The 25,129-nt window shown below is 38.2% G+C and overlaps 1 protein-coding gene across 11 annotated transcripts in view; it reads right to left on the bottom strand.

The window, feature by feature from the left end:
• Nucleotides 1–25,129, bottom strand: part of LRRC4C (leucine rich repeat containing 4C) — a 1,215,723-nt gene that overhangs the window by 952,175 nt on the left and 238,419 nt on the right. For 9 of the 11 annotated variants that reach the window (XR_010946072.1, XM_067749347.1, XM_067749351.1 and 6 more), the window contains exon 2: nucleotides 7,179–7,368. The gene's annotated coding sequence lies outside the window, so the exon portion shown is untranslated. The other 2 variants (XM_067749355.1, XM_067749356.1) reach the window with 2 other exon arrangements.

Genomic DNA, 25,129 nt, shown 5'->3' with positions numbered 1-25,129 from the left:
CATTTTCCCCCATATAAGGAGTATATGAAAGACATTTTCAATTACTGTTGGCTGTGTCATTGTAGGTCTCTATTCCTACAATGAGTTACAGTGATAGTGGTGGCCCAGGTGAGAGGACAAGTACCTCTATGATAACCAGGCTGCCAGCTGCTAGTTATGTCCTGGAGTATATGTTCAGGTCCTAGAAGACTGACCACTATAACAAGTGTGTGTCGGTGACCACAGACACTTTGCCTGGTTCTCAATAAAAAAGAAAAAATAAAATCTGATACTAGTGAGTAGTTGGCAATCATCTACACTTGAAACAAAGAAATGCTTAAGTGAATTGTGGTTCATTTAGTTAAAAGACATTCCAAAGTCATTAAAAATAGAAATGTTTATAAAGAATGTTAAACATGAAAGGCTTATGATGCTAAACTGTTCAGTCATGATTTCCCCATTCATTTTCACCATTCTCAATTTCTATTTTTTATTAATGAATATATGTTACTTTTATCTGAGCTTTAACTAAGATATAATTCACATGCCAAAAAGTCACTGTGTTAAAGTATGTAATTCAGTGGTTTTTAGTATATTCACAGAGCTGTGCAATGATCCCTAAAACCTAATTTTAGAACACTTCATAACTTCAAAAAGAAATCCCATACCCTTTAGCAACCATTCCTCAGTCTCCTTTGCCTCCCACTCTTGGAAACTAGTAATCTGTTTTTTGTTTCTGTGCATTTGTCAGTTTTGGACACTTCACACAAATGGAGTAATATAATATGTGGCCATTTTTTCATTGCCCATCATGTGTTCACAGTACACCTGTGTTATAGCGTGTATCAGTACTTCATCCCTTTTCAGTGGCCAAATAATTTTTCATTGTATGATGTACCATACTTCATTTATTCATTCATTAGCTGACAGACATTTGGGTTGTTTCCACTTTTGGACTATTATGAATCATGCTGCTATGAATATTCATGTACAAAATCTTGTGTAGAAATACGTTTAATTCTCTTAGTATACACCTACGGGCAGGATTTCCAGATCATATGATAACTCTATGTTTATCGTTTTGAGGAACTGCCAAACTGCTTTACAAAGTGGCTGCACTATTTCACGATCCCACCACGTGTGCAATACAAAAAAGAAACTGATTCAACAAAATTACCATATAGACTCTACCTAATTTTGGCTCACTGTAACTCTAGAGGCTACAGATTTTTTTTTTTCCTGTTTAAAGAGCAAATGTCTGAGCTATAGTATTGCCCTTTTATTGCAGCAAGATTACCCTTCCAATTCTTCATTTTAAAAGATTATTTCTACCCACTGCCATTATAAATTTTAGCCAAATTGGAGAACAGAGAGAAACTGAAACATTACAGGGAATTTAGGACACAGAGAAAATACAGCAGTAAAAGTAGATAAGCAAAATAGATACTATGCAATCAGCATTAACTTTGCATTTTTATGTCAAGGAGGAAAAGCAACATTGAGATGAACAACTTTGAGATCTGTAAATATCCCAGATTTGGAGTTTAAAAATAGGCTTTGGGATAAAAATGCTGTTTTCCCCTTTAAATACATTCTTAAAGCAAAAAGACGTAGGTAGAAATTGAAAACAGATTTCACTAAATGCCAGTGCTTCTACCAGCCCAGTGTGTGAAAATCCAGCTGTTCTTTTCTGCTTCTTACGTTAGCAATAAGGATGGTAAAGACGATGCCTTCCTTATTTGCTGACAGTTGCACTGAAGATGCAGGATGCAAAATAGCATTTCTCTTCTGGGCAACGTTAATCATGGAACGCTGACGAGAGTTCAAAAATAAGTCCAGATCCTTCAAGTCAGTGCCCCACATCAAGATAATATGAAAAACTCACAATACACTGACAAGCATGAGAGAAGTGTACACTTTACATGATGCCTATTCTTTTTTCCATAAGTAAAGAGATTCATGATAGATTTAAAAACCAATATGAATAATGGGTTATACCAGAATACCAATTTAGAGATCCATCTATCATCTATATATTTTTATTTATATTACTCATTTGATTTGTTGAAGCAGAAAGAGAATGTAACCTTATGTTCCTTTTTCAGATGATAATACTGAGGGTCTGAGAGATTAAGTGACACAGGAAATAGGTGGAAGAATATGGATTTTATACCAGATTTCTGTCTCTTTGTGCAATTCTGGAACTTTCCTATATTTTAGGAGCAAATTTCAGACCAGAGTCCAGCAATTTTAAAGTTATTTATATGGACAAGGAGTCGGAATTTTCGAAATGCAGGCCATATAATGAATTGAGTGCAACTATACCACACAGTTATTTAGATAGTGCACATTTCCTGTTAGAAATTAATGTTGCTAACCTAAAATATTTAGAACATTTGAATTTTATTGCTAGGATTTAGCAACTAACTGGTACCTATTGTCAAAAATAAAAGGGAGATTCGATAAGTATTTATTACACTCCACTACAGTTGTTTTTGTTTGTTTGTTTGTTTTCGGTACGCGGGCCTCTCACTGTTGTGGCCTCTCCCGTTGCAGAGCACAGGCTCCGGACGCGCAGGCTCAGCGGCCGTGGGATCCTCCCGGACCAGGGCACGAACCCATGTCCCCTGCATCGGAAGGCGGACTCTCAACCACTGTGCCACCTGGGAAGCCCTCCACTACAGTTTTTAAAGCAGCTCTTCAAAGTAAGTATTATGAACCTCATTTATTAAAGGCAGAAACTAAAGGTAATAAACCTTTGGCAACTTGCCCAAGGTCAATAACCAACAAAAGGAATGTTTATATTTTGAACTCAAGTTTGGCCCCAAAGCCCTACTCTTTTATAATGTTAGCTTGAGAAAATTTACTTAAGCTTTAAAAAACTGCTGGTCCTTTGAGCCAGTAATTTCACATCTAGGGCTGTATTCTAAGAGAATCACAGGCCATGTACTATGATTTCAGCATACAAATCTTTATCTCAATGTTGTTCATAGTTGCCAAAAAATGGAACTAACCCAATGACAAAAAAATAAGGGCTCAATTAAATTATTTGTGTTATATCCACACAGTGACATAGTATGCAACCATTAAAAATGTTGTAACAGAAAATTATTTATTGGCAAAATGATACTACGTCATACACTCATTTTGGTGAACTCCACCTAATGCACAAAGTTCAGCGTCCTCACCCTGCTTTTCATTCCAAATAAAATTAGGCTGACTCTCCTCTGTGCTCCGACAGGTCTTCACATACGGCCTACGGGTGGTTTACTTCATTATTTGGTTATCTCCCCTTGTAGCTATGATTGCCTCAAGGTTAGAGAATCAACTTAGTCACCTTTATTACTCCACCCATATCTAACACACTTGTTCATAATTAATAAGAGGTATTCAAAAAACTTTCACTGAAAGAATAAATGAACAATTAATTCTTTAGCACTATGTCCAGCCCATTTCATGTTAAAAATCATGTAGAAAATAAGACTTCTAGAGTTTAATGGGGGAAATTGTCATGCTTGCTCACAATGAGAGGAAAAAGACCCTGAGGTTTTAGCTACCCTTGACCCTATCTCTCTGCCTTGAAGATAGAAAGGAACTATGGTCTTGGCACACCTGTAACCCATTCACCGCATGGTAGGGTCTCATCATGCACTGATTGCAAGGGTCTGGCAATAACCTGAGTCAATGCAGGGGTTTTAATCTGAGATCTATACACTTCTATATGATATATCTGAATAGGCTTCATCAAATACATCTCTTGGATTTATCTTCAAAATTTTTATAGGTTTTATTTTGTGTATATGTCTATTTTGTAAGGATAGAGGCCTTTCACTTTTTATTTAAAAAATCCCTGGATCTAAAAACTCTGAAATACAGTGATGGATTCTACATTTTCATCATATTATTTTGACTAAAAACATCTTAACTTTTACATGTGTATTTCATTTATTAAGTGAATTTTTTTTTAATTTTCACTTTGAGACTGGGGTAAGCTGACTTTTTAATGAAGCCCATTAAAATGTAGTTAATGAGAAACTTTGATTATTATTCTTTTCTGTAGACATTATAGTACAGCAGAAATACTTCTAACAAGATTACAAACATTCCTCTGGGAGTGAGAAAAGAGAATTGCTCTTTGGAGTTCAGTGGGGATGAAGATCCCTTTCACCTTTGGTGTCTGTACAGTCAATATTTTCAAGTTATCTAAAGAAAGTCAGAGAGTGGGTCATTGGGAAGAGTGTCATATGCATAAGGGCCAGGGAAAGAGAAAGAAGGGCACCAAAGCCAGTTTACAGAAAGCTAAATCAGAAGACTACCTTCAAATAATACTCAAGAAATCTTCACACATTCTTGAAATCCAGCTGGCCGTGTATGTGTGTTTTGATGTAAAGGTATAGTCATATTCCTTTTTTCTTTTTCTTTTTTTTTTTTTTTTGCGGTACGCGGGCCTCTCACTGCTGTGGCCTCTCCTGTTGCGGAGCACAGGCTCCGGACGCGCAGGCTCAGCGGCCATGGCTCACGGGCCCAGCCGCTCCGCGGCATTTGGGATCTTCCCGGACCGGGGCACGAACCCGTGTCCCCTGCATGGGCAGGCGGATTCCCAACCACTGCGCCAGCAGGGAAGCCCCCTTTTTTCATTTTTAAAAGCTACATATTTCATTGCCTGAAGGAGCCTCTATTCATTGCCATGGTACTGTTGCCTAGCAGGACCATCGCAAGCCATGTCTTAGTCTTCTGCCTACAATATTAGGCTGGAAATGTTGACGGGGAAAAAAATCAGGTGTTCACCTCATTCTGCTCCTTCCAAACTCTTCTGAATTGGGATTGCACGTAGAGTTGGTGACTTGAGGTTTCAGAGGTACCAACCTAGAATGTTCCTCATCTATCACCATTGTCAGTCTTGGGCTAGTCCCAGTTTTAAAAAACACTGCAAAGGAAGCCAGGCCATTCTCAGAGTTTGAGGACATGTCAAAGAGGATTGGAGGGGTCCCAGGACACCCAATTTCATGCAGACATAACAGGCATTATGTGGTCTCTCATATGTGTTTTGGTTTGATTTGACCTGTATTTTCATAAAGAGACAACTAGGGAGTCTTGAAGGCTCTCTATAGGATTATGGAACATTGGTGCCAAAACCAGAGATCATCCATTCCTGACTTGTGTTAAGTTGCTTGGATAAAGCAATGTTTTATGCATTAGCATATGAAACTAACAGTAATGATAATGTTTATTGTGTGCTTACTTTGCACCAGGCACTGCTCTATATACTTTATATGTAGTAACTCACTGATTCTTCACAACCAAATTATGACATCAGTATTATTATTATTCCCTTTTTGTCAATGGGGAAAGAAGGCACAGGAAGATGAAGCAACTTGTGCAAGGACATGAAATTAGGAAATAAGGCCTCAGCATCTTACATAATATGGAATAATTATCTACAGGGGAGAGATGTGCAAGCAGGGATTTCTCTGGTCCCTTCCAAATGAACATTCTTTTTCTCTTTTTTAGAGAGAGGGAAGCTATATATCCAAAACCAAGGATGATCACCAGAAATGAGTATATTTTTCAAATCATTATCTGCTCTCCCCACACATACACACACACACACACACACACACGCACACACTTCTACACACCTGAAAGTACTTACAGTCACAAGATTTTTTTAAAAATTCATTTTGGAAATATTGGCCCTTCACCAGTGAAAACCAAAGACTTGCATGTGGTAAAATAAGCAACAGTGATGACATTTCCCATCTCATCCTGCTAAAGAATTCTTAGTATGAAAATCCTGCCTTTCACCTCTAATTTAATAAATAAACACAACTAAAAATACACCCTGAAATCCCAAGACAATTTAACTGGTTTAATAATTAATTTTCATAGCAAAAGATTAATTCATTATTTTCCTTGTTAAAACAATAAATGTTCATTGAGCAACCATTTGCTTTAGTATCTATGCACCAGGTATACATGGCAATCAACAAAACAGATTACACCTCTGACTTCATGAACCTTCTACTTGGTGGTAAAGATGTTATCACTGCTACATTACTGATGTGTTCTCTTAGGTCAATATAGTCTATGTTTATAAAGTTTATAAATTTATAAAGTTAAAGTGAGAATGACTGGAAAGAGTGAAATTAGACACTGTGACATAAACAAAAAGAATTCAAGATAACAAATAACTCTGTAACCACATAACCCAACTGACACAAAGACAAGTTCTTAGTATGATTAGTTCTAGTTTAAAATCTAAAGATACCCATATATAGCAGAGAAGTCACAAACTCTGAATTTGGATTTATCCTTTCTTCTAAGAAACCCCACCTCTTAGGATCTCCCTACCATCCATGCCCAAACAGCACCCCAGTATATAAGCCTATCGATTCCATAGTCAACAACATATCTTCTTTAGATGGTTCACAGCCAAATTAAATCTCCCACACTAACAGAGCATACAGTACCAGGATGGTGAGTTATAAGGGTTAGAAATAGGTGAATAACATGTAAGTATTTAAAATGGCCAACTAGGAATACGAGAAAAACTATATATGACAGGAAAAGTATATACTGTAGACTATGATACTACCTGAAATGAACATATGGATAGTATATCAAGTTCTTATTGCAAATCATTTAAGACTAGAAAGACCCTGGCATCAGACTGTAGTACTTGAATAAAGGTTCCACCACATAATAGCTCAGTGATAGGCAAGGATTCATTTGATTGACCTGGATACCTAGCAGGCCACATTCCCAGAGAGACAGTTGCCATCCCCCCTTCCTTCAAAGAGCAGCATCATTTGGAAATTAAAACCCAAAAGATATGGAAACTGGTTAAAACTGAGTACTTAAGGCAGGCATCCTGATAGAATGCTGATAAGATAGAACACAGCTGAAGGTCAATAATCTAAACAAAAGGCTTGGGTCCTGGACCCTGATCCCACCAAAAGAGAAACTCTCAGTTATAAATGCTGAGGTTGACAGGGCTTCCAGCCCTGTCAGGAATCCGCTACATCACAGAACTGTAACCACAAAGTTTGGACCTCAGCCCCAAACCATCCTAGAGGAAGGGCTGGTGTTCCCCCAACAATGAAGCTTAGGAGCCCCACAGCTCAAGACTGGGACCCCTCTCAAGTCTGATGTCTTACTCACCAGTTCCCTGTGCACCTGGCATTGAGAAGCTTGCTCACCTGCTACCGCTCTGTCTCTGTACGTTTTCCCCTCAATCAAAGGCTGGTCCCAGCTGGTGTGTGTGCTTTCAGGTCATTCACTCTTGATTACTCGACATCAGATGATCTTGGACAAGTTGTTAATTCTCTGTGAGCCTCAGTATCCTCTTCATCAAATAGGGATAATGACAGTAAATACTTCATTTGGTTTCTGTGAGGATTAAATGAGATAATCTAGGTCAAGTGTTTATTACAGCACCCACACGCAGCGAACATTCAAAAGTGCTAGCTATTACTAGAATTCAGGATTTAATTCCAGGGAATTTTTAAATATAAATAAGGGAGGTTTTTTTTAATCACATCTCAAAAGGAACTAAAAGATAAACTTGAGAGCTTTCATTAAGAGACTTAGAGAACACTTATTTTATCTGCGACTCCACTGTTGATGTGATAAGGATTATTTGACAATGAAGTGATTGAGTTTCAGATCAAAGAAGGAGATTTATCATATAGAAGAGAGTTATACTTCCGTTCCTAATTAATGCCTAGGCATCTGTTTGTAGTTCTTGACAGGAGAAGAATGGAGAAGTGGTGTGAGGGAAAAACAGCCCAAGTAACTACACTTTTTTTCCTACATAATCATTCATTCATTCATTTATGCATTATTTCCTTTTTTGCAACAGTTACACATTGCAATACACAGTACTAAGCACCATGGTGTGATAAGAAGACAAAAATCAAGCCAACATTGAGAAGTAAGAATTGGCTTGTCCAAAACTTATTCCCTACATGCCAGTCTACCAAAGAAGGAGTGGGTCTCCTGCAGATCGTGTGGAAGGTAGCTACAGCAAAATGCTTAAGCAGTCAAGTCTGGTACAATGCTGATGTAGCAGATTCAGCCATGTTCAGGGATGGCAAAGAGCTGGGGCTCTAAGGCTTACACATTAGCACACTGACCCTGTCAAGGAAGAGGTTTGTGTTCTCTTATCTATGGATGTCAAACTTAGCAGAACAAGACTAGACTTGGAGCTAAGACGATGTCATACATGTAGTTGATGGATTCTGGCCCTTAATCATGCTAGGGAAGGAACTATCATTTTGCTAGTTAGTTTCTTAAAAGCCTCCTGGTAGTCAATGCTTAGATATGCTAGATTCCTGTATGCAGCCCCCAAAGTACAATGGGAAATTGGAGAGCATAGACCTCTACCATGGTGAATGCCTCCAATATAATGTTCTTTCATCAGTCCTAGTGTGTGTTTCCTGGTATTCTGTCATGGTTTGATCAATACACTTGTTACTCTTAAGAAGCTCATTACATGGAAGATCATAAGACTGCTATGTGTACTAAACTAATACAGTTAATAGAGTAAGATGCTGTGGGAAAAGTATGTGCGATGTCCGGGGGAATGATTTATTTCCTCTACCGATAAACCTCTGGCTCTCTTGAAGGTGTTGGTTAGAATCCAATCCTATACCTCTGACCATTTCTCTCCCCACAAGAAGAGGAGTGGCTCTACTGTATAGGATTAGAGCACCTGTATTACCTGCTCGTGGAAGGTGAGAGACAGGCTTTATTCCTACATGCAATTAATCTGCTCTGTAACTACACCTCTCACCATAGGAGGGGTCAGGGGCCAGTTTTAGGGGGATGATAGGAAGTCTGTTTTGGCTTCATGTACCAAGTGTGTTTCTCAGTACACCTTTACTACTAGTAAAGTTAATATCTGAACATCTGAGGAAGTCAAAGCTTCCTTGTCCATTCTTCAGTAGGTTCAGAACTCGAAAGTGACATTTGATTCAGTGTCTCTTTTAAATCTCAAATATTTTTATTCAGACCGGAGTTTGAATCCCAATTGATATTGGAAAATTGAGTTCAATCTTGAGATGCCAGTGCACTCATTTGTCCATGGTAATAATATCTACCTCATTGGATTATGTGGGGATTAACAGATCACATGCCTTACATATAGTAGGTAGTCATAATTCTGCTTGTGTGATATATGTGATATAAAGAGAAGTCTAGACCAAAAAAACCTTCTGAGATTAGGAAGGCAGGAGTTGAATCTTGATATTAGGAACTTCTAATATGTTTTTAATATTTTTTCCTTAAATACAGGAAATATTATTAAAAAATTAGCAGATGACTCAAAAAAAATTTGAAACCTTCTTACCACCTGCGTTCATGCACTCCAGTCCGTACGACACCACTTTTCAGAACAAAGAACATGAGTGCCGCAGCAAGATCAAAGGAGGACATGTAATAAATTATTGTGGAAGTCACGTCTCAGTCCCTGCCCCTCCCGTCATTGCTCTGCATGTGTCATTTAAAATGCAATTCCCTTTGAATGGGCACAGAGCAGTTCTATTACCAGACATGACTGTTTTTACTACTAGCAGTGGTTTAATGATTTTATGTCATCGCAATAATAGAAACATGACATTCCACTGTGACTACAGCTTGTATGAGTCTCTTTTTGGAAAGCTGATTTTGTAGAGGACAAGAAAATGTGCAATCTTGGTTCCTGTGCCCTTAGTGAAACTTTTCATGACTTTCTGAAATGAGCGTGGCAACTTGAAGTCTCAAACAATGATGGTTCACATACAAAAACCGTTCTTTACAGAAGGAGACTTGAGCCTGAATCCAATTTTCTCATCAGAGGAAAAGCACCCTTTTTGGAGTATTTCAATGCTTGAGTCCTTATTCTTGATAGGGAAGAAGCACACAAACAACAATAGTGGAAGTACACATTCTTTCTCAGTGGAGGACACTGCCTCAAATCTTTCACAGACAAAGTTGAAGGTAAGAGTCATAAACTCCCTCACTGTCCTTCACTCACATGTAAACACTATAACTGTCAGCACCTGACCCTTCACAGTCTTCTAATCTCAGACAAGTGATTCTCTCTTGCTTAAAGCCATCTCTACCATGCGTGTCCTTAATTCGCACCGCTGCTTTTTCTTGTAGGACCTTGATCCATCAGTGTTCTACTCTGCTCCTAGATTATCATCTTCCCCCTTGCTACTGGACCTCTCCTTTCAGTCTGTTAACACACCAAAATCCTTGCCTTTACACACACACACACACACACACACACACACACAAGACCCTCTGTCTATCCCTAGTCACTGACCCATTTTCTTTCACAACCAAATTACTTAAAATACTTCACATTTGCAGCTTCCCATTTTTAAAATTCCTGCTTTCTCTCTTGCTTCTATAAATAAATAGGTGATTCTTCCTTGCTTTCTTGTTTCAAACAATATGTTGCAAGCTTCTTCTTATCTGTTCTTTCCCCTCTTCAACTCATGTCCACAGTCTGCTGCTCTCACCAATCTCCCCATATTGCTCAGGTAAGCTTCGTCAGTGACCTCATCAAATCCAGTGGTCAATGTCAGTAATTTGAACATTCAGCTTGCATGTGAAACAAATGATACCTCCTTTCCCTTTTTAAAAATTCTCCTTTCTTTGGTTTCATGCTGCTGCATGAAATAAACTGTTTTATTTCTACCAGTTACCATGTTTTCTCCAAATACTGGGCCATACACTTCACACTGTTAAGAAAGGTAGGGAATATTGTAATAGTGTATACATTTAAAAATCAAGCAACTGCAACATAAAGAAATTGAATAATTTTACCCAAGTTACCTAGTAAATGTGAGGAATGGGATAAGAACACAGCTTTACCTGACACCAATGTACATTTTAAATTTTGTTAATATGATAAATATTTAAAGCATACAGAAATATACCAACTGTCACAACCAACAAACCTCATCTATCCACACATTTAACACACGTTAACATTTTGCTTAACAATTTGGACTAATTTATTTTTCCAGAACTGATGTATTAGAAAGAGTTAAACCCCAATGCAGGGGGAAGTTGGCGGACGAGTAAGACGCGGAGATCACCTTCCTCGCCACAGATACATCTGAAATGCATCTACACGTGGAATAATTCCTACAGAACACCTACTGAACGCTGGCAGAAGACCCCAGACCTCCCAAAAGGCAAGAAACTCCCCACGTACCCGGGTAGGGCAAAAGAAAACAGAATAAACAGAGACAAAAGAATAGGGATGGGACCTGCACCAGTGGGAGGGAGCTGTGAAGGAGGAAAAGTTTCCACACACTAGGAAGCCCCTTCGCGGGCAGAGACTGCGGGAGGCGGAGGGGGGAGCTTCGAAGCCGCGGAGGAGAGCACAGCAACAGGGGTGCGGAGGGCAAAGCGGAGAGATTCCCGCACAGAGGATCAGGGCCGACCGGCACTCACCTGCGCGAGAGGCTTGTCTGCTCACCCCCCAGGGCTGGTGGGGCTGGGAGCTGAGGCTCGGGCTTCGGTCGGAGCGCAGGGAGAGGACTGGGGTTGGCAGCGTGAGCACAGCCTGCAGGGGCTAGTGCGCCACGGCTAGCCGGGAGGGAGTCCGGGGAAAAGTCTGGACCTGCCGAAGAGGCAAGAGACTTTTTCTTCCCTCTTTGTTTCCTGGTGCGCGAGGAGAGGGGATTAAGAGCGCTGCTTAAAGAAGCTCCAGAGACGGGCGCGAGCCGCGGCTAACAGCGCGGACCCCAGAGACGGGCAGAAGACGCTAAGGCTGCTGCTGCCGCCACCAAGAACCCCGTGTGCGAGCACAGGTCACTCTCCATACCTCCCTTCCGGCAGCACGCACGGCGCCCCTCAGGCTGGTGCAACGTCACGCCGGCTTCCGCAGCCGCAGGCCCGCCCCGCACTCCGTGCCTCTCCCTCCGCCCCGCCTGAGTGAGCCGGAGCCCCCAGTCAGCGGCTCCTTTAACCCCGTCCTGTCTGAGCGAAGAACAGATGCCCTCCGGCAACCTACGTGCAGAGGCGGGGCCAAGTCCAAAGCTGAAACCCGGGAGCTGTGCGAACACAGAAGAGAAAGGGAAATCTCTCCCAGCAGCCTCAGGAGCAGCGGATTAAATCTCCACAATCAACTTCATATACCCTGCATTTGTGGAATGCCTGAATAGACAACGAATCATCCCAAATTGAGGAGGGGGACTTTGAGAGCAAGTTTTATTATTTTTTTCCCCTTTTCCTCTTTTTGTGAGTGTGTATGTGTATGCTTCTGTGTGAGATTTTGTCTGTGTAGCTTTTCTTTCACCATTTGTCCAAGGGTTCTATCCGTCCGTTTTTGTTTTTTTTTTTATACTTAAAAAAAAATTTTTTTCTTTTTTTTTTTCTTTTTTTTTTTTTTTTTTTTGTGGTACGCAGGCCTCTCGCTGTTGTGGCCTCTCCTGTTGCGGAGCACAAGCTCCGGACGCGCAGGCTCAGCGGCCATGGCTCACGGGCCCAGCCACTCCGTGGCATGTGGGACCTTCCCGGACTGGGGCACGAATCCGTGTCCCCTGCATCAGCAGGTGGAATCTCAACCACTGCACCACCAGGGAAGTCCCCCAAATTTTGTTCTTAATATTTATTTTTTTATTTGAAAAACTTTATTTTACCTTAATTTATTTTATTTTATTTTATTCTCTTTCTTTCTACTTGTTCTCCCTTTTATTCTGAGCTGTGTCGATGAAAGGCTCTTGGTGCTGCAGCCAAGAGTCACTGCTGTGCCTCTGAGGTGGGAGAGCCAACTTCAGGACACTGGTCCACAAGACACCTCCCAGCTCCATGTAATATCAAACGGCGAAAAGCTCCCAGAGATCTCCATGTCAACACCAGCACCCAGCTTCACTCAACGACCAGCAAGCTACAGTGCTGGACATCCTATGCCAAACAACTAGCAAGACAGGAACACAACCCCACCCATTAGCAGAGAAGCTGCCTAAAATCATAATAAGGCCACAGACACCCCAAAACACACCACCAGACGTGGACCTGCCCACCAGAAAGACAAGATCCAGCCTCATCCACCAGAACACAGGCACTAGTCCCCTCCACCAGGAAGCATACACAACCCACTGAACCAACTTTAGCCACTGGGGACAGACACCAAAAACAACGGGAACTACGAACCTGCAGCCTGCAAAAAGGAGACCCCAAACACAGTAAGATAAGCAAAATGAGAAGACAGAAAAACACACAGCAGATGAAGGAGCAAGATAAAAACCCACCAGACCTAACAAATGAAGAGGAAATAGGCAGTCTACCTGAAAAAGAATTCAGAGTAATGATAGTAAAGATGATCCAAAATCTTGGAAACAGAATGGAGAAAATACAAGAAACATTTAACAAGGACCTAGAAGAACTAAAGATGAAACAAAAGCAATGATGAAAAACACAATAAATGAAATTAAAAATACTCTAGATGGGATCAATAGCAGAATAACTGAGGCAGAAGAACGGAAAAGTGACCTGGAAGATAAAATAGTGGAAATAACTACTGCAGAGCAGAATAAAGAAAAAAGAATGAAAGGAACTGAGGACAGTCTCAGAGACCTCTGGGACAACATTAAAAGTACCAACATTCGAATTATAGGGGTTCCAGAAGAAGAAGAGAAGAAGAAAGGGACTGAGAAAATATTTGAAGCGATTATAGTTGAAAACTTCCATCATATGGGAAATGAAATAGTTAATCGAGTCCAGGAAGCACAGAGAGTCCCATACAGGATAAATCCAAGGAGAAACAAGTCAAGACACATATTAATCAAACTGTCAAAAATTAAATACAAAGAAAACATATTAAAAGCAGAAAGGGAAAAATAACACACAAGGGAATCCCCATAAGGTTAACAGCTGATCTTTCAGCAGAAATTCTGTAAGCCAGAAGGGACTGGCAGGACATATTTAAACTGATGAAGGAGATAAACCTGCAACCAGGATTACTCTACCCAGCAAGGATCTTATTCAGGTTTGATGGAGAAATTAAAACCTTTACAGACAAGCAAAAGCTGAGAGAGTTCAGCACCACCAAACCAGCTTTACGACAAATGCTAAAGGATCTTCTCTAGGCAAGAAACACAGAGAAGGAAAAGACCTATAATAACAAACCCAAAACAGTTAAGAAAATGGGAATAGAAACATACATATCGATAATTACCTTAAATGTAAATGGATTAAATGTTCCCACCAAAAGACACAGACTGGCTGAATGGATACAAAAACAAGGTCAATATATATGCTGTCTACAAGAGACCAACTTCAGACCTAGAGACACATACAGAATGAAAGTGAGGGGATTGAAAAAGATATTTCAAATGGAATGCAAATGGAAACCAAAAGAAAGCTGGAGTAGCAATTCTCATATCAGACAAAATAGATTTTAAAATAAAGACTATTAGAAGAGACAAAGAAGGACACTACATAATGATCAAGAGATGGATCCAAGAAGAAGATATAACAATTGTAAATACTTATGCACCAACAAAGGAACAGCACCTCAATATATAAGGCAAATACTAACAGCCATAAAAGGGGAAATCGACAGTAACACATTCATAGTAGGGGACTTTAACACCCCACTATCACCCATGGACAGATCATCCAAAATAAAAATAAATAAGGAAAAACAAGCTTTAAATGATACATTAAACAAGATGGACTTAATTGATATTTATAGGACACTCCATCCAAAAACGACAGAATACACATTTTTCTCAAGTGCTCATGGAACATTCTCCAGGATAGATCATATCTTGGGTCACAAATCAAACCTTGGTAAATTTAAGAAAATTGATATTGTATCAAGTATCTTTTCCGACCACAACACTATGAGACTAGATATCAATTACAGGAAAAGATCTGTAAAAAATACAAACACATGGAGGCTAAACATTACACTACTTAATAAGGAAGTGATCACTGAAGAAATCAAAGAGGAAATAAAACAATAGCTAGAAACAAATGACAAAGGAGACATGACGATCCAAAACCTATGGGATGCAGCAAAAGTAGTTCTAAGAGGGAAGTTTATAGCAATACAATCCTACCTTAAGAAACAGGAAACATCTTGAATAAACAACCTAAACTTGCACCTAAAGCAATTAGAGAAAGAAGAACAAAAAACCCCCAAAGTTAGTAGAAGGAGAGAAATCATAAAGATCAGATCAGAAATAAATGAAAAAGAAATGAAGAAAATGATAGCAAAGATCAATAAAACTAAAAGCTGGTTCTTTGAGAAGATAAACAAAATTGATAAACCATTAGCTAGACTCATCAAGAAAAAAAGGGAGAAAACGCAAATCAACAGAATTAGAAATGAAAAAGGAGAAGTAACAACTGACACTGCAGAAATACAAAAGATCATGAGAGATTACTACAAGCAACTCTATGCCAATAAAATGGACAACCTGGAAGAAATGGACAAATTCTTAGAAATGCACAACCTGCCAAGACTGAATCAGGAAGAAATAGAAAATATGAACAGACCAATCACAAGCACTGAAATTGAAAATGTCATTAAAAATCTTCCAACAAACAAAATCCCAGGACCAGTTGGCTTCACAGGAGAATTCTATCAAACATTTAGAGAAGAGCTAACACTTGTCCTTCTCAAACTCTTCCAAAATATAGCCGAGGGAGGAACACTCCCAAACTCATTCTACAAGGCCACCATCACCCTGATACCAAAACCAGACAAGGATGTCACAAAGAAAGAAAACTACAGGCCAATATCACAGATGAACATAGATGCAAAAATCCTCAACAGAATACTAGCAAACAGAATCCAACAGCACATTAAAAGGATCATACACCATGATCAACTCTGGTTTATTCCAGGAATGCAAGGATTCTTCAATATACGCAAATCAATCAATGTGATACACCATATTAACAAATTGAAGGAGGAAAACCATATGGTCATCTCAATAGATGCAGAAAAAGCTTTCAACAAAATTCAACACCCATTTATGATAAAAACCCTCCAGAAAGTAGGCATAGAGGGAACCTTCCTCAACATAATAAAAGCCATATATGACAAACCCACAGCCAACATTGTCCTCAGTGGTGAAAAACTGAAAGCATTTCCACTAAGATCAGGAACAAGACAAGGCTGCCCACTCTCACCACTCTTATTCAACATAGTTCTGGAAGTTTTAGCCACAGCAATCAGAGAAGAAAAGGAAATAAAAGGAATCCAAATCGGAAAAGAAGTAAAGCTGTCACTGTTTGCAGATGACAGGATCCTATACATAGAGAATACTAAAGATGCTACCAGAAAACTACTAGAGCTAATCAATGAATTTGGTAAAGTAGCAGGGTACAAAATTAATGCACAGAAATCTCTGGCATATCTATACACTAATGATGAAAAATCTGAATGTGAAATTAAGAAAACACTCCCATTTACCATTGCAACAAAAAGAATAAAATATTTAGGAATAAACCTACCTAAGGAGACAAAAGACCTGTATGCAGAAAATTATAAGACACTGATGAAAGAAATTAAAGATGATACAAATAGATGGAGAGATATACCATGTCATTGGATTGGAAGAATCAACATTGTGATAATGAATCTACTACCCAAAGCAATCTACAGATTCAATGCAATCCCTATCAAACTACCAATGGCATTTTTCAGAACTAGAACAAAAAATTTCACAATTTGTATGGAAACACAAAAGACCCCGAATAGCCAAAGTAATCTTGAGAAAAAAAAAAAAAAAAAAAACTGAGCTGGAGGAATCAGGCTCCCTCACTTCAGACTATACTACAAAGCTACAGTAATCAAGACAGTATGGCACTGACACGAAAACAGAAATATAGATCAATGGAACAGGATAGAAAGCCCAGAGATAAACCCACGCACAAATGGTCACCTTATCTTTGATAAAGGAGGCAGGAATGTACAGTGGAGAAAGGACAGCCTCTTCAATAAGTGGTGCTGGGAAAACTGGACAGCTACATGAAAAAGTATGAGATTAGATCACTCCCTAACACCATACACAAAAATAACCTCAAAATGGATTGAAGACCGAAATGTAAGGCCAGAAACTGTCAAACTCTAGAGGAAAACATAGGCAGAACACTCTATGACATAAATTACAGCAAGATCCTTTTTGACCCACCTCCTAGAGAAATGGAAATAAAAACAAAAATAAACAAATGGGACCTAATGAAACTTCAAAGCTTTTGCACAGCAAAGGAAACCATAAACAAGACAAAAAGACAACCCTCAGAATGGGAGAAAATATTTGCAAATGAAGCAACTGACAAAGGATTAATTTCCAAAATTTACAAGCAGCTCATGCAGCTCAATAACAAAAAAAACAAACAACCTAATCGAAAAATGGGCAGAAGACCTAAATAGACATTTCTCCAAAGAAGATATACAGACTGCCAACAAACACATGAAAGAATTCTCAACATCATTAATCAGTAGACAAATGGAAATCAAAACTACAATAAGATATCATCTCACACCAGTCAGAATGGCCATTATCAAAAAATCTAGAAACAATAAATGCTGGAGAGGGTGTGGAGAAAAGGGAACACTCTTGCACTGCTGGTGGGAATGTGAATTGGTACAGCCACTGTGGAGAACAGTATGGAGGTTCCTTAAAAAACTACAAATAGAACTACCATATGACCCAGCAATCCCACTACTGGGCATATATCCTGAGAAAACCATAATTCAAAAAGAGTCATGTACCAAAATGTTCATTGCAGCTCTATTTACAATAGCCAGGAGATGGAAACAACCTAAGTGTCCATCATCGGATGAATGGATAAAGAAGATGTGGCACATGTATACAATGGAATATTACTCGGCCATAAAAAGAAATGAAATTGAGCTATTTGTAATGAGGTGGATGGAACTAGAGTCTGTCATACAGAGTGAAGTAAGTCAGAAAGAGAAAGACAAATACCGTATGCTAATACATATATATGGAATTTAAGAAAAAATATATGTCATGAAGAACGTAGGGGTAAGATAGGAATAAAGACACAGACCTACTAGAGAATGGACTTGAGGATATGGGGAGGGGGAAGGGTAAGCTGTGACAAAGTGAGATAGTGGCATGGACATATATACACTACCAAACATAAAATAGATAGCTAGTGGGAAGCAGCCGCATAGCACAGGGAGATCAGCTTGGTGCTTTGTGACCACCTAGAGGGGTGGGATAGGGTGGTTGGGAAGGAAGGAGACAGAAGAGGGAAGAGATATGGGAACATATGTATATGTATAACTGATTCACTTTGTTATAAAGCAGAAACTAACACACCATTGTAAAGCAATTATACTCCAATAAAGATGTAAAAAAAAAAAAAAAAAAAGTTACAGCCCAATTTGTAATTCTCCACAATTTTACTCCCTTGCCAGAGGAAGCCATTATACTGTAGCGCAGCGGTCCCCAACCGTTTTGGCACCAGGGACCGGTTTCATGGAAGACAATTTTTCCACAGACCTGGTGGGAGGATGGTTTCAGGATTGATTCAAGTGCATTACACTTATTTTGCACTTTATTTCTATTACTATTACATTGTAATATATAATGAAATAATTACACAACTCACCATAATACTGACTGGAGGTGGAGCTCAGGGGGTAATGCAAGCAATAGAGAGCGGCTATAAATACAGATGAAGCTTCACTCGCTCACCCACCACTCATCTCCTGCTGTGCGGCCCTCTTCCTAACAGGCCACGGACCAGTATTGGGACCAGTACTGGGACCGGTTGGAGACCCCTGCCCTAGTGGGTCTCTATCTTTTACATCCAAAGGTTTTATCCTACTTTTAGATTGATACAGTCTTCTGTATTCCTCTCTACTTTTCCTTATCTCGATATTAAATATTCTTTCTTTTCTCTTGGTGTTCACTCATAAATTTTAAACATATATATTTGAGTTTATAGATAATCAATATGTCTAATCTATTCTCAAACCAAATAAGCCTTTAGAATGTATTCACACGAAACTTCTTTCTGTAATCTACCACATTAAGCTTTCTTTTTTGTGCCTATAAACACTGTGTTTAAAATGACCAAGAAATTAGTAATATACTTCATCTATCATCTGTCTAATATCTATGTATCAATATGTTTTTTTACAGTCCAAGTTTGCTTACATTTATCTGTATGTTTATCAAGTATTTTCTAACCATCTCATCCTTATTATGGGAGGAGGGTATTTAATTTCCTCTTACTGACTTTTTATGCTCTGTTTTTTGACTTTGTTTTTTGGTGAGAATGTATAAATTGTCACAGCATTTTTATGAGAATTTTTAAAATTTAGATTCACCCCAGAATTATACTTTGGCTAAGTATAAAATTCTAGGTTGATAAGTATTTTTTCATCCACCCTTTAAAGTTATCATTCCATTAGGCTTCTTGTCTCCATCATGACTGTGAGACATCTTCTATAATTCTAATTTTTGTTCCTTTGTTTGCAATAGATATTTCATCTTTGATTGCTTTCAAGACTTTTTTTTCTGATTGTGTGAGTTCTGAAACTTCAGTGCAATATATCTAGGTGTAGATTTATTTTTGATCATTCTGTCAAGGATATATTTTACTCGGTCATTATGAAGATTGATATCTCTTTTCAGTCCAGGAACATTCTGAGCCATCTTATCTTTCATTTTTCTCTATCCTCCTTTTCTAAAAATTCTCTTGTATGTTTTCTGTGGTATGTTATCTTCCTCATATCTTTACACCCATGCTGCATGTCTGATTAATTTAATCAGATCTATTTCCAAGTTACTAACACTTATTTACACTTATCTACATCTTTACCAAATGTATTTGCTCACAATTTCCAAATCATGCAGCTCATTTCCCCACAGCACAAGATCGGGGTCCTTTGTCAAGTTTGGTGCCTGTGGTTATTTTTCTTCTTCTATCTATTTCAACTTTTACACATTTATTTTAATGTCTTCTCTGGCTAGTTCTATTATTTCTAGTTCTAGGGTGTGAATTCTATTTGTTGAATTTTCTGACTCTCTTTAATTATGGGTCCCCATAGGTGACCTGAATGTTTTAAGTAATCTTCGTGGAGATTGTTATGGACTGAATTGTCTCCTCAAAATCCGTATGTTATAGCCTCAATCCCCAATGTGACTGTATTTGGAGGTAGAGTCTTTAAAAAAGTAATTAAGCTAAAACAATATCATAAGGTTGGGGTCCTAATCTAATGGGACATATGTTCTCATAAAAGAGGATGAATAAACAGGAAGATGCACACAGAGGACACCCCATGTAAAAACACAGTGAGAATGCAGCCACCTGCAAGCCAAGAAGAGAGACCTCACCAGAAACCAGCACTGCCAACACCCTGATTTTGGATTTCCAGCCTCCCAGGACTGTGAGGAAAAAAAAAAAAAAAAAAATCTGTTGTTTAAGCCACTCAGTCTGTAGTATTCTGTTATGGCAGCCCGAGATGACTTACACAGAGGTATTTCAGGAGCCCCCGTTTGCAGTGACACCCACTGAGTGCCAGCTCATATTCACTTCTTCCTTGTGGTCATGGTTTCAAGAGTTTATATTAGAACTTCGTTAATTTCTCAACTTGCCATTCTCGCATCACATAAGTAATACAAATTTGGAACTCAAAAATTTGTTTAAAGCTATTTCACCTTGCATGTTTCTCAGAAATGACTCATTTTCACTCATGGCTAATGGTCAGAATTTTGCTTTCAAAGATACAGTAGAATACCTTCCTGTCTCAAAGCTTTTTGCAGATAACACATACTCAGTCTCCTTGTGTAAGCAGCCCATGGCCTAGGCTTCCCTGGGAGGGTACCTAAAATATCAGACCCAGCATTTAGGGTCTGTTTCCCAGTTCTGATAACTGGAAATGTTGGGCTTCTGATTATTAATCTTACCTTGAAATTTTTTCTTCACTCTGGAATCTAAGGAGTCCCTTTCTTGTTTTTTACCCTAAGTATTTCAAAAATACTTCTTTCATAATCTGTTTGGAATGGAAATAAAATTCTTCTGCATCAGCTTAATTTCAAATAATGACCAGATGTCTCTTATGTTCTTTGTATGTCATTATGCCATCTCTCCTGCCCCATGATATCTCTCACTACCTATTATAACATGCAAAAGCTAATTTCTCTTTCTCTGCTTGACAGTGAAATGTTTTCAGAGGTTCAGTCTCCTCTTCTGATGTTCTCATTGAACAAACTAGTCTATTTCCAATGTTACAAGTAACTCATTTTTGAAAATTCCTATTTGACATCTCACCCCCCACATTCAATGAAGAGGCAAATTCCTCCATCCAGCCTTCTTAGCACTGCCATTTCACAGCAGCTACCATCAAATCCCACTTCTAGTGAGATAGTGCAGCTTCTCAGGACTTTTAACTTGCACTATTTAATAATTAGCCAAATTGACATCCATGCCTCTAATCATGTTTGTTCTCTTCTAGTTTTCTTTTGGCTGCCAGAGGTATTTTCATTCTTTTTAAAAAATAGCTAATCCATACTTACTCCTTGATTCCATGGATCTTTTCAATGGATTTCCTTTCCCTATAGAATAAAGTCCAAACTCTTTAGCTTGCAAAACCAAATCTTCATAATTGAGCCTTTGACTACTGGTCTAGATTTATTTCACACAGGGCTGCATACCACCACTTAGAACTCCAGTTCAATTAAGCCATTTGTAGTGTCGTTTCCATGACTTTGCTCAAGCGATTTCCTCTGCCAGAGATAATTTCTCCTTGCCCCCTCTCCTCCTCTGCAGCTCAACATTACCTTCTCAAAACTTTCAGTCTTTTCCAGGGAAAGTTGATGACATCCTTCTTTGTATCCCTGCCAGAAATACTTATCCTTGGTACTTATTATAATCTTAATTCCACTGATAATAATAACAAACCTGTCTTCTACCCTGAAATTGTGAGATCATTTAAGACATGGTTCGTCAATCTCAGTGGTACTGATGTATTAGGCCAGATAATTTTCTGTTGTTCGGGCTGTCCTGTGAATTGCAGGATTTTAAGCAGCATTCCTGACCTCTAACTACTAGATATTAGTAGCTCCCACCCTTCACCAGACATGACAACCAAAAATGGCTCCACACATTGTCAAATGTCTGAGGGATGGGTGGTGGGGGCATAATCATCCCTGGCTGAGAACCGCTGCTTTAAGATAGAAAGCACATTTCCAAAGTCCTGTGTTCAAGGCCACCACATGCATTCCAGAAATACTAATTGACTGAATGAGTGCATGATGAATAAAAATATTTTAGTAATCAACAGATAGTATATAGATAGATTGATAGATAGATATCTGTTAGTATAAGTTACACTTTAAATAACTGAAACACATAAAATATTTGACTTGCAAATTATACATTTGAATAATTCAGGGAGCTGAAGTTTAAATAATATCAGAAGGACATAAGATTGACAATATACACGCATTTCATAGTGAAAGACCAAATGCCAAGTAAGAACAATGGCAATTTTGTGAATTGGTTGCCAGTTCAAATTTATTTTGCCAAGGCTAATGTTTAGTTAAGTTGATATTTCTGACAAGTGTAAGAATTTTCATTGAATGAGCTTATGTTTGAATTTCAACAACTCTGCATTTAACCTGAAGGAAATATAATCTCCTGGGCAATTGTCAAAACAAGTGACTATGCTGACAAGGGGTCTCGGAGATAAAAGCTAAATTTAAAAAAAAAAATCATTATATTCCTTAACTGTTCTTTATTTTGGCTGCGTCATGTGGCTTGTGGGATCTCAGTTCCCCAACCAGGGATTGAACCTGGGCCACAGCAATGAAAGTGCTGAATCCTGACCACAAGACCACCAGGGAACTCCCTTAACTGTTCTTCCTCTAGACATTTATTTAACAAATATTTAGAGAATGCTTAGAATGTACAAAATGATTGAAGAAAATAAAAAGATCTTTTTACCCCGGTTAGAAGAGATAATTCATGCATGCAAATAATCTAAAGTGGAATCAAAAGGTTAAGAATGTTCAAGTGAAACAGCCATTCCTTTCATTTGGAAAAATCAAGGAAAGAATCATAGAAAACACAGCATGGAATTTTGGCCTTAGGTGGAAAAATAAGGTTGTTAATATCATCATTTATAATAATATCAAAAAATAGAAAAGTTTTAACATTAAATATCAGTTGAATCACTAGCTCCATTTGAAAATTTTAGTTCTGAAAACTGCAATAAAATACAAGACTATGTGTCCTATTTAAATAATAACATTAGGACATTCAGAATTTTGCATTCAGTTTGAGTTAACAGAGGACTCAAATGTAAAATATTACATAAGAATCAAAGCCTAGAAGAAAACACATGGCAATGTTAATGATTATTTCTGGACTGCAGGACTGGCAGGGGGAATATTACTTCTGTTCTAAGATATCTAGATATCTTAGTATTGTAAATTTATCTTCCATAGCTGTATATTATTTTATATAAGCACAAATGGTATGCTATACAAAGTTTTGTTCTTTGAATCTACTCAGGTTTGAGATTATGGAAAGGTTTTCCTTTATTTTACTTACCACATATTCATATAATTCTGACAGAAGTTTCAGACACCACAAGGGAAAAATATCCTGTCAAATTTTATTTCTATACTTGGCTAAATGGTTGTAGATTGTGACTTAGTAAAGTGTGTAAATTTAAGAAACATAAATTTGAAATCTGCCATGTTGAAATTGTCATAGTCTTCCCTCTGCCCCTTAAAATTTACTTCTTAAAAAGCACTCACTCTTCTACTTACCAACCAAAAATCTGATTACAAATTGTGTTAGAAGATTTAAAAAGCAGTAGAAACGTAGACCAAATATACAAAAGCTTAAATCCCTAATCTTCCAGGAAGACGTTGGTGTAACTGGAGTCTATACGGATATCATCCTTATTTGGATGAGTCACAACATCCTTCTCTTATATTGTAGTTATATGTGTAAATGTTCTGCCTCCCAGTGGAGCTTCTTAAATATCCATACAGAATCTTTTACTTTTTTGATTCAACCCCCTTGAGAGCCAAATGCATGCTTAGGTACTAAGTACAGGAATTAACAAATGTGCAAATAGCCAATCCCTTGTAAACAGTAGTCATTTAATAAATATTTGAAGGAATGTATTCACAGAGGAAAAAAAAATTGGTCACAGAAATGACAAAAGGTAATAAAAGAAAGTAAAATAAACTCTCAGCATAATCTGGAATTATAACTACACCAGTATATTACAGACCTAAATTTCTTTCTCCAGGATTTAGCTTTCTCAAAAAATTTTGTCCAGAGACTTTTAATGTTAAAGGGAAAAAAAAGCTGATTAGTTGGACTCCAACCTTTCCAAACATATACCATGTCGAACATGCCCCGGCCTTGAGATGTATGTAATTGCTGTTCTCTCTGCATGAACAGTATTCCCCGGATTATCATAGTATTTGCCCTTACATTTCCTCAGGTTTCTGCTCAAAGGTCATTTCTTCAGAAAGGTGTATTCTGTCTACTCTATTAAAAACAAAAACAAAAAATAAAAGCACTCTCATCAATTTTTATCTACTTACCTTCTTTTTAATAGAAAACTGATATCTAACAAAATCTAGTTCCCTATTTATTTGTGATTTAGTTCTTTTCCTAAATTTATGCTAACAGGAGCCCAGGAGCCTTATCTGTTTTATGCATTGTGCATCTCAACCTCTGAGAATACTGCCCAATACATAGTCTGTGCTCAGTAGATACGTACTGAATGATGAGTGAATGAATCAATGTACAAATGGGAACTAAAACTGCCACAAACACAAAAGCCATCACTGTTCTCAGAGAGATTCCAATATGGTGGGAGGTTAGATATTGAACAATTACAAACATGATGGGTCCACAGGCTTACTCCATATATGCTAAAGGACAGTATGATATCTTCACTTCAGGCTATCTTCCCCCAGATGTCCAGGACTTGAAGTATTCACATGAAATGAAGGTACAGGTAGAGAGAGGTATGAGAGGAAGGTGGAAGAAATGTTGAAAAAATTTTGTTTGTCTCAGTCATGGTGGGAAAAACAAACAAAGATTCCTCCCCCATTTAAGGATGTAAGGGATATCGTTCATATGTAGGAAGGGAGAATATTTAAACTAATGAACAGATGAG

This window comes from Pseudorca crassidens, chromosome 9 (assembly GCF_039906515.1).
Source record: "Pseudorca crassidens isolate mPseCra1 chromosome 9, mPseCra1.hap1, whole genome shotgun sequence".
NCBI lineage: Eukaryota > Metazoa > Chordata > Mammalia > Artiodactyla > Delphinidae > Pseudorca > Pseudorca crassidens.
The sequence above is the reverse complement of the archived record's forward strand: the minus strand, read 5'-3'. Positions and strand labels throughout refer to the sequence as shown.